The sequence below is a fragment of the Cupressus sempervirens genome, chromosome 4 (assembly GCF_028749045.1).
Source record: "Cupressus sempervirens isolate cs-2001-9-10 chromosome 4, ASM2874904v1, whole genome shotgun sequence".
Classification (NCBI taxonomy): Eukaryota; Viridiplantae; Streptophyta; class Pinopsida; order Cupressales; family Cupressaceae; genus Cupressus; species Cupressus sempervirens.
The window spans coordinates 24,439,272-24,450,901 of NC_143121.1; the positions used below are offsets into that span (position 1 = coordinate 24,439,272).

The 11,630-nt window shown below is 32.3% G+C and overlaps 1 pseudogene across 1 annotated transcript; it reads left to right on the plus strand.

The window, feature by feature from the left end:
- The first annotated feature begins 8,030 nt into the window (after window positions 1-8,030).
- Window positions 8,031-9,791, plus strand: LOC149559745 (1-aminocyclopropane-1-carboxylate oxidase-like; annotated as a pseudogene). Its single transcript, XR_016363305.1, has 3 exons — window positions 8,031-8,197; window positions 8,515-8,768; window positions 9,000-9,791. The product of XR_016363305.1 is annotated as a 1-aminocyclopropane-1-carboxylate oxidase-like (transcript).
- The last annotated feature ends 1,839 nt before the right edge of the window (window positions 9,792-11,630 follow it).

The following is an 11,630-nucleotide window of genomic DNA, read 5'->3' on the forward strand; positions in this document are numbered from 1 at the left end:
CATCAAATCTTTGTGTCCTTGTAACTCTGGATCTGCAATCTTGTGTCATATGTCCTTGCATGTTGCACTTGTGATAGGAACTCTTGTTTTTGGTTGTGTTTTTCTGATTGATTCTTCTACTCCTGCAAATATTAGCAGTATGCCCCTTTTTGTTACAGAAATGACAAGTAGGTTTAGAATCTTTACCTTTGTCACTTCTTTTCTCAACACTCTTTGATGATTCTCCAATTTTAGTGATGTTGTATCCAAGTCCTAATATATCATGGGCTAATCTTGAAAATTTCATCAACTGTTCAAAGTACTTGATGGCTTCACTTGATTTGTTGAAATTCTTTGCTACCTCTTTTTCTCTATAATTCATTCTGCAGTTGTTCATTCTACATCTTCAAAGTTGAGATCTCAATATATTTCATATTAAGTTCATGATGAAGATTCATCATTTGGGCAAGTGTATCCATCTGCATGTTTGAGATCCTTGATAATTTAATACATTTTTCTTCAAGTCTATTTGTAAGATTTCTTTTGTCATCTTCCATCATGACTCTATCCTCAACTGCTCTTTTCTTTTGTTCAGTGATTTCACATAACATTATGGCCTATGATTCATGTTCCATCTTGAGAGATCTTATTTCATCTATTTGAATTTTGTTTTTCTCCATCAGTTTTGCTATCGCTGCATCAAACTCTTTAGTGTCTCCATTGGAAAATAGTTTTGTGGTATCTATCTCCTTGTACTTTTTATCATTTTCAGCTATGGCTATATCCTTTCTTCTTTTCAAGGAATTTCTCAGTTCCTCCCTCACTTCCTCTACTTTGTGTAGAGCTAGTTGCACATCAATCACTTGATTGTCAATAATCTTTCCAAGTTTGAAAACTTCCATCTTTATATCTTTTCCTCCAAACTATTAGGCTTCCTTCTTGTGAGAACTTACAGCTTTGATACCAATTGTTGGAATATTCAAATAGGAATAATGCTTCTGAGAGGGGAGGGGAAGGGGCGGCAGGGGTGGGGCGGGGGTGGTGGGGGTGGGGGGGGCGAGGTGGGTGGTGAATCAGAAGTACTATACTTTGACCATTAAAACTTTTAACTGACAACAGATTGCATGCATATAAACACATCAAACAATTACGAAAAACACATATGCATCACCACATAACACTTGAGATTTTGGTAACCCAGAAACCCTCCAGGAATAAGAAGGTAGAACTAGGGTGAGGATGATACCCACAAAAATTACTGCAGCAATAATGTTTAACCACTTCTGATGGTCTACCCTGTTAAAGGCTACAACACACTTTTAAATGTGACCTTGTTAGAGGATTTACAAACACTTTACAAGAACTGTTACCTTGTTAAAGGATTTAATCACCTATTGAACGGATCTACAAAATAGTTGTTAAGCTAACCTATCACCATAGGGTTTCTTTTCTAATACAATTGCTAGAGAGTATTAGGTATAATAAATTTGATAGCTTACAATCCTTTGATTGCTGAATAGAGGCACTTGTTCTGCTTTCTCTGATCTTGATCCTCTGTGATCTGATAAACTTCATTCTGAAAAATAGTTTTCCTTAGACACCCTCGTCCATCCATACATATACAATGAGATTTAGTCTTCCTTATAAAGACATTCCAAGACTTAGGGTTTGGTATGGATCTACGATCCATATTGAATCTTTTTTTCTTGCTCATTCTTTTCACATTTACTATTGGTTGCATGTCTTCTCCATTTTTCTTATTGGTTTCATGTAGATTGCATAGGAAAGACAAAATATTCAGTCTTATCTTTTTAATCCTTTGAGATTCATCATATGTTGGCCATGAAAACGGTTTACATCTGCATTTGTAAAGTTACAAAATTATATGTGCATTCTGTGTTGCTCGGCACTTACTGATTCCAAATGCTTGGCACATGTAATAAACTGGATTACTTGGCTCTTGTTGTATTTTTGTATTGCTTGGCATCATCTATGACTCGGCACTCAAATACCACTCAGCACTTGTATCATGCTTGGCACCTAAAAGTTGCTCAACACCTAAAGATCACTCAGCACTTGATCTTCACTCGACACCTGATCTTCACTCGGCACCTAAAGGCTTTCCTGACTCGGCTCATGTTGTGTCTCGACATACATGGTGTACTTGGGTCCAATGTAGAAAGTGGTTAAGTGTGTTGGCACTCAAGTGTCAAACACCATTTTGAGGCTAACATAGATTTGATAGAATAGGGTGTCAGAAAAATCAAAGAGCAAATGGGAAGTCCCCTTTCCATTGTAATTCATCCATAAATTATGGACTTTCTAAAAGGGACACCAAAATGGAGTCAAATGGTGCATTTAAAGCTGATAAACCCTCTGGTGCAGTGGATGTATGATATGATCATGGGCATAGTTTAAATCAAAGAACAAAAAGGAAATCCTCATTCCTTTGAAATTCATGTTTTCATAAACATGTATAAATGGATTCTAGTGCCTTTTTCAAATCAAATAAGCTTGCCTCTTGTACAAATGGGTGTGAAATCATGGAAGGATGATAATTTTGTTGAGGGAGAAAGAGTGATGAGGCAAGGGGTATTGTTGATGTAGATGATAATGCTAATAAAGAAAATGGTGCATCTGAGAGTGAGGTTGATAAAGATGATGCTAATGATGACAATGTTAATGGCAATGGCTACTTCTGAGAAGACTTTCAAAGGATTATCAAAAGAAAGACATATAGTGATAAAAATCAGCATCAACAAGATCAATAATGTTGTTCTCCTCTAAGGCCACGGTTTTCAAGATATCTTGTTATAAAAATTACTTAGGTCATTTCTTGTATCTCATAAGTTAGGATCTTAACTCTCTTTTGGTCAAGGTTAAGCTTTAGAAGTCAAAATTTGAATGAGTCAAGATGGGAGTTGGTTTTCAAATGCATGCCAAATTACAAACTCAAAAAGTTGGTTAGTTTGGATTGGCTATAAATTCCCAAAAATCAATGTAATAAGGGACTTTTTGGGACTTGGATACAGGGAAAACTTATGCTCTGATAACAAAGAAATTTTTGGAAAGTGTGTACAACTGTTGTTTTTTGTAATCAATTATTTCTTACTTTCTTGGTTCAAAGAAATAAAGGAAGTACATTTGGATGTTCTCTTTCTAATAGTCTGAATTGTTGAGGTGTTGATTCATTTATGAGTATTTTCATGGTATGGTGTGAGTATTCATGAATGGTAGAATTAGCATTGTGTTGGTGAAAGTTCTCAAGCGTAGTCCTTGATTGCTTTCATTAATAGCTACATTATTGTTATGAAAATGTCGAAGGCATGTGGTGCATTTTCTATCAATGGTTTTCCTTCCTATTTTCTAAGTTCTTCTTAACTTTATTGAAAAATCCAAAATTTCATCTTACGAGGGAGCTGACCCTCTAAATCCAGAGGAAGGCTAGATATCAAGGGCCTATCCAACTGTTGTGAATGGTTTGCCACACACATTCAATTGGGCAAATTCTACCATGACAAATTTGTTTACTAACAAGATTCTATTTATATGTCAAAAATAATTCAACCATCACTCACATATTCTATTCATGTGTAAGAATAATTATCTAATTAAACTACGTCACTTTGAAATGAATATATTGTTCAAGATATGGTTGAGGATTGGACCAGAGAGCTATATTTTTGTGCATATCATTTTTTATTCAAAACACGCAGCCTAATTTCCTATAGCTAAATCTAATTGTCGTTTGATTAGGATTCTTAATTTTGTATAGCTGAATTCATATATTAACGTATTGGAACTGAAGATTTATTTGTTTTTTGCTTGAGAAGCTCTCACTTTTCACGTGCCCATTTTTCTAATTATCTCTCAATTTTATTCTTTAGCGAGGGAAATTTAGTTTAAATAAAATAAGTCAATTTTGATTATTTAAGACTTTAAAGTAGGAATTTAGACTTTAAAAATAGGAATCAAGTCTTAGTATGAGATGTTTAAGCAGCAAGCTTATAATTGCTTCCCAAACATTTTCAATATTAAATTGTAAATCAAAGAATATTTCTTTTAGCCTTGTTCTTATGCAAATTAGCAAGTTGCATCATCACTAAACTATAGAGAGAGAATATTATCTTGAACAAAATATTTAGATGTCCTAATTTCATAGGGGCAAGTGTTGAAGCATTTTTCTTATATTGATATTTTGATGGTAAGGATACATTAGTGTAAGAATTTTTTTAATTGTATAAGAAGAGAACTTATAGAGTATGATTTATGCTATGTAGCTTTTCAAGTTGTATTTGTTAATTATCAAATTAATGGAAGATGAACTAAAATATTTAATATTTAATTAATTTTTATAAATTTGAACAAAGAATGTACAATGAGAACTTAACGCTTCAACCAATCAAACTCAACTCCTTGAACTATATTCATAATTATTGACAACATAAATATCATTTATATATAATGAATCTTGAATAAATAGTAATGAATCCTTAAAGCATAAGTTACATATAATACAAATAGAATGGTATTTTTGTGTAATTAATAAATGGTTTATATGTAATGAATATTATATTGACTATCATAAATGAATAAAGCATCATTTATATCCAATGAATAATATAAAAGATAAAAACCTAGCTATAGTAAATGAAATATCATTAATATGCAAAATAAATTCTTGCAAACTACTAATTATTAACTCTAGGTAGATAGTAAATTATTTAAAAATTAAAATATCTTAAATTATCATATAACTTTTAAGCATTTGTAATATTAAAAATTTAACATATTTAAGAAATATACCAAAGCAGAGGTCACTAGGGGAGATGGGGACCATAGGGGTAAGGAGTTGGGGATAGATCATAGTTAGCAAGAAGATGCCATGGTGAAAACAAATTTGGAGGTGGAAAGATTGGAGAGGTCCACTGTCGACCTAATAAAACAAAAACCTCAAGGATAAGTTCAATAGGGTTGTTAATTTCTCGGTGTATGTTATGCACTCATTGACCACTACCCTCTATCTCATGCAAGCTAACAAGGATGGTGCAACCAATGACAAGGAGGTGGAGAGTGCTCGCTCGCTATACAACTTCCTAGCTGATGATTAGCTTAATTGGCACTTGGAGATCCCAAGGAACTAGTGATTGGTTACCACCTGCTAGTGTGCTTCCTATTCAATTTTTTTCTTATGGAAATTAGTTACTTGCTTGGTGTTTGGGCTCTTCTCAATCTTTTATGTTGGATTGGTTTAAAACGGCCAACTTCTATGTGATGACCAAGTTTATGTATAGTGTTAATACTTTCATGGTTTTTAGCAGTACTTATTTTACTATCATGCTTATGGGTGGATTTTTGATATAGTAATCTCATGGTAATAAATTCCAACTAATCTTCGGTCAAATTTTTTGGTCTATTATGGGCCAACTCTCATTTTGATTGCTTATTAATTCAAAAATATTTGATATGCTACATACAAATGACAATATATGGTCTCAAACAAGCATGAAGATCAGGACTTGATAAAATTGATAAATTCTTTTTTTAGTAGTGCTTGTGTTGGATGGGTGTATCAAGAGTAAAAATATCTAAATCTATTGATAAAGAATGATAAACTTGGATCTATAATTTTTTATTTCCTTGTATCTGGATGATTTAATCACAAGAAAAAGTCTTATATATTTCGTTGATGAAATCAACAATATTCATCGAAAGCATTTCAAATGAAGAACCTTGAAAAAATGCATTACTATTTAGGAATTGACCTTGGAACACAAGATAGTAAGACTATGATCTCTCAAACTAATTATAGAAAGATTTTGGTTAAAAGGTATAATATGGAAGATTGTAAAAAACAATGTACCCCATTAAAAATATTTAGGTCCTCTTGTGATAGTGGTACTTTAGAAGATGCCTTAAGAGTGAAATAAACATTAACATGGATAACTCTATTGAGGCTCACTGGAATGTAGCAAAGAGAGTTATCAATTATCTACAGTGTACCATTAAAATTTTGGATTGAATATACTAACTATATAAATGTCACTTAGTGTTGAAAAAAAAATCACCATTGTGTAGTAAAATTTAAAAATAAACATGTTATAATGCACACTTGAAAGATCCATATACTTCCATCTGTTGACATATTGTGCATTTTGAATGGTAGCTTTAGTTTGATTTGTCAAAGTCTTCGCTTGCACAACATGTTGTTCACAAAATCTTCAATGCTCCCCTCAAGATTCATGACAAGGGATTAACTACCTCCTATGTCCTATGAGTTGAGTGGTTATATGAGGAACTGATAGATCACTCTTTTGGTGCAACAACAAGCCCACTCTAACAAGTGGTATTAGTGATTGGTTATAGGTTTGAATCCTCAGACCATTAGGTAATGGTAATGGTGATATTGCTAACAAACTGTAGAGCTCCCTTTAGGATTCATGAGAAGGACTTCTTGCCTCTTGTGTCCTATATGTTTAGTGGTTGTATCAGGCACTGACAAAACAATATTTTGGTGCAATGCAAACCCCACTATAATATACATGTTCCGTGTCCTAGGTGCTACAATGATAGGACTAGAGTAGATGGTAAATGTCTAAGAAACTAAATAATCACAAAACAATGTGATTGAACTTGAGCTCCTTATAATTGACCTTGATTATCTTGAATTTGTTTCGACATGTAAAAGTAGATTTATACAACATAGACCTAATATATTATATAATATTGTATAGAGGTATATTTAAGGAGCTTGTGAGTTTAATTAATGAATAGATTATCCTATTCCAAACCCATTGTTATAAAAAATTAATAAAGGGATATATTGAAAACAATATTTGGAAATATGTGTAAATGGCCTATATGATGAGACAAATCTTAATCATTTATTTTCTTTTAGAAATTATATATGGTATAATTATTCTTTTATAGGATACTTGCATTCACATTTAGTGTACATTTAAGAGCATAATGGATGTCTTTAAATTATAAAGTTTGGCATATGACACGTCACATCAAATGTATGTGCTAGGGTGAACTAAAAAGACTAGTGATGGTGATAGATTTATAATATGTGGGATAGTGCCAAACTAGCTCCTAAAATTGTATTTGACCTGTGCTTCAGGCCCCCCCTTGAATATCAAATACTAATGGGAAAAATAAGTCAACTTTGACTATTTAATACTTTGAACCTAGGAGTTAAGCCTTTGTATGTGTTGTTTGAGTTGTCTCTCCTCTAGAACCATTATTCAAACTAAGACAAGGGTATATCAATGAGGATAGAACAGTTTTGAGCTCATACATGGGGTAAGGATATGCACACTTTAGTTTAATCTTGTAAGACCTATGAGTATCATCCTTAGACTATAAGTTACCTTTATATAAAGAAAAGTAAGACCTTGACATTGATTAACAATGAGCAACTATGAACTATAGAATTTGTAAAAGAATCTAAAATGAAATTGAATAATTGCCAAACATATAAAATGAATCATATCACATACTACATGTTCGGTGAATATTTCATATTACATAGAAAGTCCAAAATCTTACAACCTATCAAGGCCTTCAAGAAGAAGATGTCTTAAGAGTGAAATAAATATGAAGATATCTTTAAGCTAGATGATCAAGGCTACAATTGTCGAAATCATCGTTAGTAGCGTTGCAAATTACTATTTAAATATATCATATTAATAAAGCTTAAATTGAATGTTTAATTATTGACAATATCTCGTGGGCGGCTTCGTGCTTAACTTGGTGAGAGATTAATAAAATTTTGCCGTGTTAGTCACAGTCGGCAGACCGGAAAATCATACAAATTCAATTCAAGTACAGACCCGAAAATGAAACAACAATTAGATTTAGCCGTATGATTGGAAGTATAACTGATATGCACAACAATATTGACTTCTTGGTCTAATCCTGAAGCATATCATGAACAGTAAATTCACTCCGAAGAGACGAGGTTAAGTATTCTTACACGTGAATTGAATTCTTTTAAAGACATATAAATAGGGTCTCAGTGTCGCAAACACTAGCACGTGTTCATCTATCTCCCCTGGTGTGAAAATTTATTTAGCATTTGATTGTGTTTAAGTTTTCCACGAGAAATTCGGAAATGGGTATTCCAGTGATTGATGTAGAGAACATTAATGGAGGAGAGAGGAAGGCCATTATGGCTCAAATCGCAGAGGCTTGTGAATCTCCTGGATTTTTTAAGGTATTATGCTTGTTTCATACGTGGTGTATGGGACAACAAGGGTCAGCTGTTTCATCTTTTGATTATAAGGGTGAACTATGTTATAAGGAATCTTGATTAGAGTTGGGACCGTTCTCTTTACCAAGATTTTGCAATTGTTATGCTATAAAAAGGGTCAGTTTTACTTATCTAGATAAAAACAGAACAGTATAATGATTGTGATGATATTCCAAATTGATAAAAAGGGTCAGTTTTACATATACATTGATAGAAATCATTCATTACAAGATTATGTGAATGGTGAGCTGGAATTGACTGAATTGGTTTAATTTTTGCAGATTATAAACCATGGCATTGACCACGGTCTTCTGCACAGTGTGAAAGAGGTTTGTTCAGAACAATATAAAATTAACAGAGAACAAGATTTCAAGAATTCCTCCCCAGTAAGGGCACTGAACAAGGCCATTGAAGCTGAAGCTGAAGCAAAGGGAAATACTGCTGAGAAGATTGAGGATTTGGACTAGGAGGACGTTTTTCAAGTCCACGAGATGAAAGAGACAAATTCTTGGCCTTCAGACCCCAAAGAATTCAAGTACGTTTAATATTCAATCAATAATAATCTATACTGCTGCGAGTGCACATTATTATAGTTGATCTTTCTATATATATTCTATTAACAATCAGCAAACATAATCAATAGAAACAATTCATATAGTTTAACATTACTACATCTTATTTTCCTATAATCGGAGTATACCCTTGTTTTTCATTTAATTAAATTTAATGCAAACATCTAGCCCATTAACTTTTGCATTTTGTACAGGGATACAATTGAGGAGTTCCGCAGCCAAATATACAATCTGACAGAGAAATTGTTGGAAATAATAAGTGAAAGCTTGGGGCTGGAGAAAGGATTTCCGAAAAGGGTATTTGCAGGGGGAGAGAAGAAGGAGAAGCCATTATTTGGCACAAAGGTGAGCCATTATCCTCCCTGCCCGAGGCCAGACCTGATAAAGGGCATCCGTGCTCATCCAGACGCAGGTGGCCTCATTCTTTTGTACCAAGATGATGAGGTTCCTGGCCTTCAAGTTCTTATGAATGGCAGCTGGATTGATGTGCAACCAATGCAGCACTCAATTGTTGTTAACATTGGTGATCAGATAGAAGCAGTGAGTAATGGAAAGTATAAGAGTGCATGGCATAGATTTCTCCCAACAAAGGATGGAAATCGGTTATCAGTGGCATCCTTCTATAATCCCTCATACATCGCAGTGGTTAGCCCTGCACCAAAGCTCCTTGCTCAAGGCAATGGGAATGCTGCTCATTAAAAATATCTGCCTATCCAAAGTACTCATTTGGTGACTACATGAAGATTTACTTTGAACAGAAATATGAAGGAAAAGAGGCTCGCTTCAAAGCAGTGGGAAGGATGAATTAACATTTTTTTAATTTTGTTTATGAAAATGTTAGGAAATTAAGTTTGACAATAAATAAATTAGTTCTTACTTTCGCTACGTGGGTGGATAATAAATAATAGTTTTATTAAGTCAATTTATCGAATGTAATAGATACAGTGATTATAATAAAATATTTTACCTTTTGTTATTAATATTAATATTTTTGTTATTATTTGTTATGTAAAATTTCAATATTTTTGTTCTACATTGGTATGAGAAAAAGTTGACTTTGGATTATGAAAGTAGCTAAGAGGATGTACACATTCAAATGTTATTTGCTAATAAGTGTTAGATTTATTGACAAAGTCATCTAATATATAGAATAATGTGAAATATAATCAATATATAGAACGTATATACAACATTCAAGTTACACATGGTCTTTGGTCTATTGGTGAAGTTGAAAGGCTTACAAAGAGCCCACTAAGAATCAAATTACAAATTACATTTAATTAATCTAATTTCTACAAATTTAATTCAATATTTTTATTTTATTTTTCTACTTCATTTCTAATTGTACAATCTTAACCCACTCAAATCATATATAGCAAAGAAGCTACAATGCTATTATAAAGAATATTTGAAAAAATAAATGTAGTTTATCATTGGATAACTATTACAAGTACATGTAACTTTGGTTATTTCTTACATGTGTGATTTTTTCACCACCTTTCTACTATAACTTAATTTTCTCTATCCCACACACCCATTTATAATTTCTCTCCATCAAATCAGTTAATTCTGAAAGAGTTTTCAAAAATTAGAGTTATTAATTTTTTTAAAATATATTATAATCTATTTTAAATATAAAGCTTTTAATTCATTAATAAAGCAAAATTTTGTAGTTTTTAGCTTCTAATTTTAGTTTTTCATTGAATTCGTGATATATTCTTTCAATATAAGAATTATCATTATTAGGGGGTTTCTTTATTGGTATCTCCTCCCTCTAATAGGATCATTGAACTCATGACTTTGAATTTCTATGGTTGATATTGAAATATAAGATATATTCACAAATTCAAGGTCAATTTATTAGTCTAAATAATTTCAACATAAATGAATTCCAAAGTAAATCAAATTTTTAATTTGAGAGAACATATTTATTTTCAATATTTAATAAGAAATAAATTATATTACATTAATATTAATAATTTTTTTTCTATAAATTATTTAATATTATGAAACAATATCCAAATTTCAAATGATATATATGTGTGTGTGTGTTAGTAGAAAATAGAACAAAACACCATTCATGATATCACTATCATGATGATCACAAATGAACTTGCTTCAAAAATCTCTAACTTATCATCATACCATTCATTTATATTAGAAACCATCAAAACTTATAAATAATAAACTATATATAATAAACCAACATTCAACAAAAATAAATTAAAAAATCTTATAAATATATAGGTAGTTCAATGGACTAAAAATGTAGAGGAAGATGGCGGGTTGGAAAGGTAATGTACTAAGTAATGTTAGAAGACTGCAACTCATAGTTGCCTCCCTCCAGGGGATCCCAATCTACTTCTTGTCCTTCTTTAATATATCATGTCACTTAATGGATAATTTGGAAAAAATCCAAAGGAACTTTCTATGGTCAGGAACAAATGAAAAAATGAAAATTAGCCTTATGAGCTAGGAGAAAGTGTGTAGACCTAAATCATAAGGGAGTTTGAATCTTAGGAGCTTAGTGGATTGAAACAAGGCTCTCATGGCTAAAATAGGATGGAGAATGGCTAAGGATTCAACTAGATGTTGCATAATCATAAGGGCTAAATATTTCGATGGAAGGCCTTTTAACCAGATTTTATATAATGAAGGTCTCCTAACTAGATCAAGGATATGGGCCAATATTGTTAAGGTTTGGAAGCACTTAAGGGGGGGATAAGGTGGAACATTAGGGATGGGAATTTTATTAGATACTGGGAAGATAGATGGCTTTGGAGACTCTTCTCTAATCTATACTAAGTTTCTAGTTCTAAAGAGTC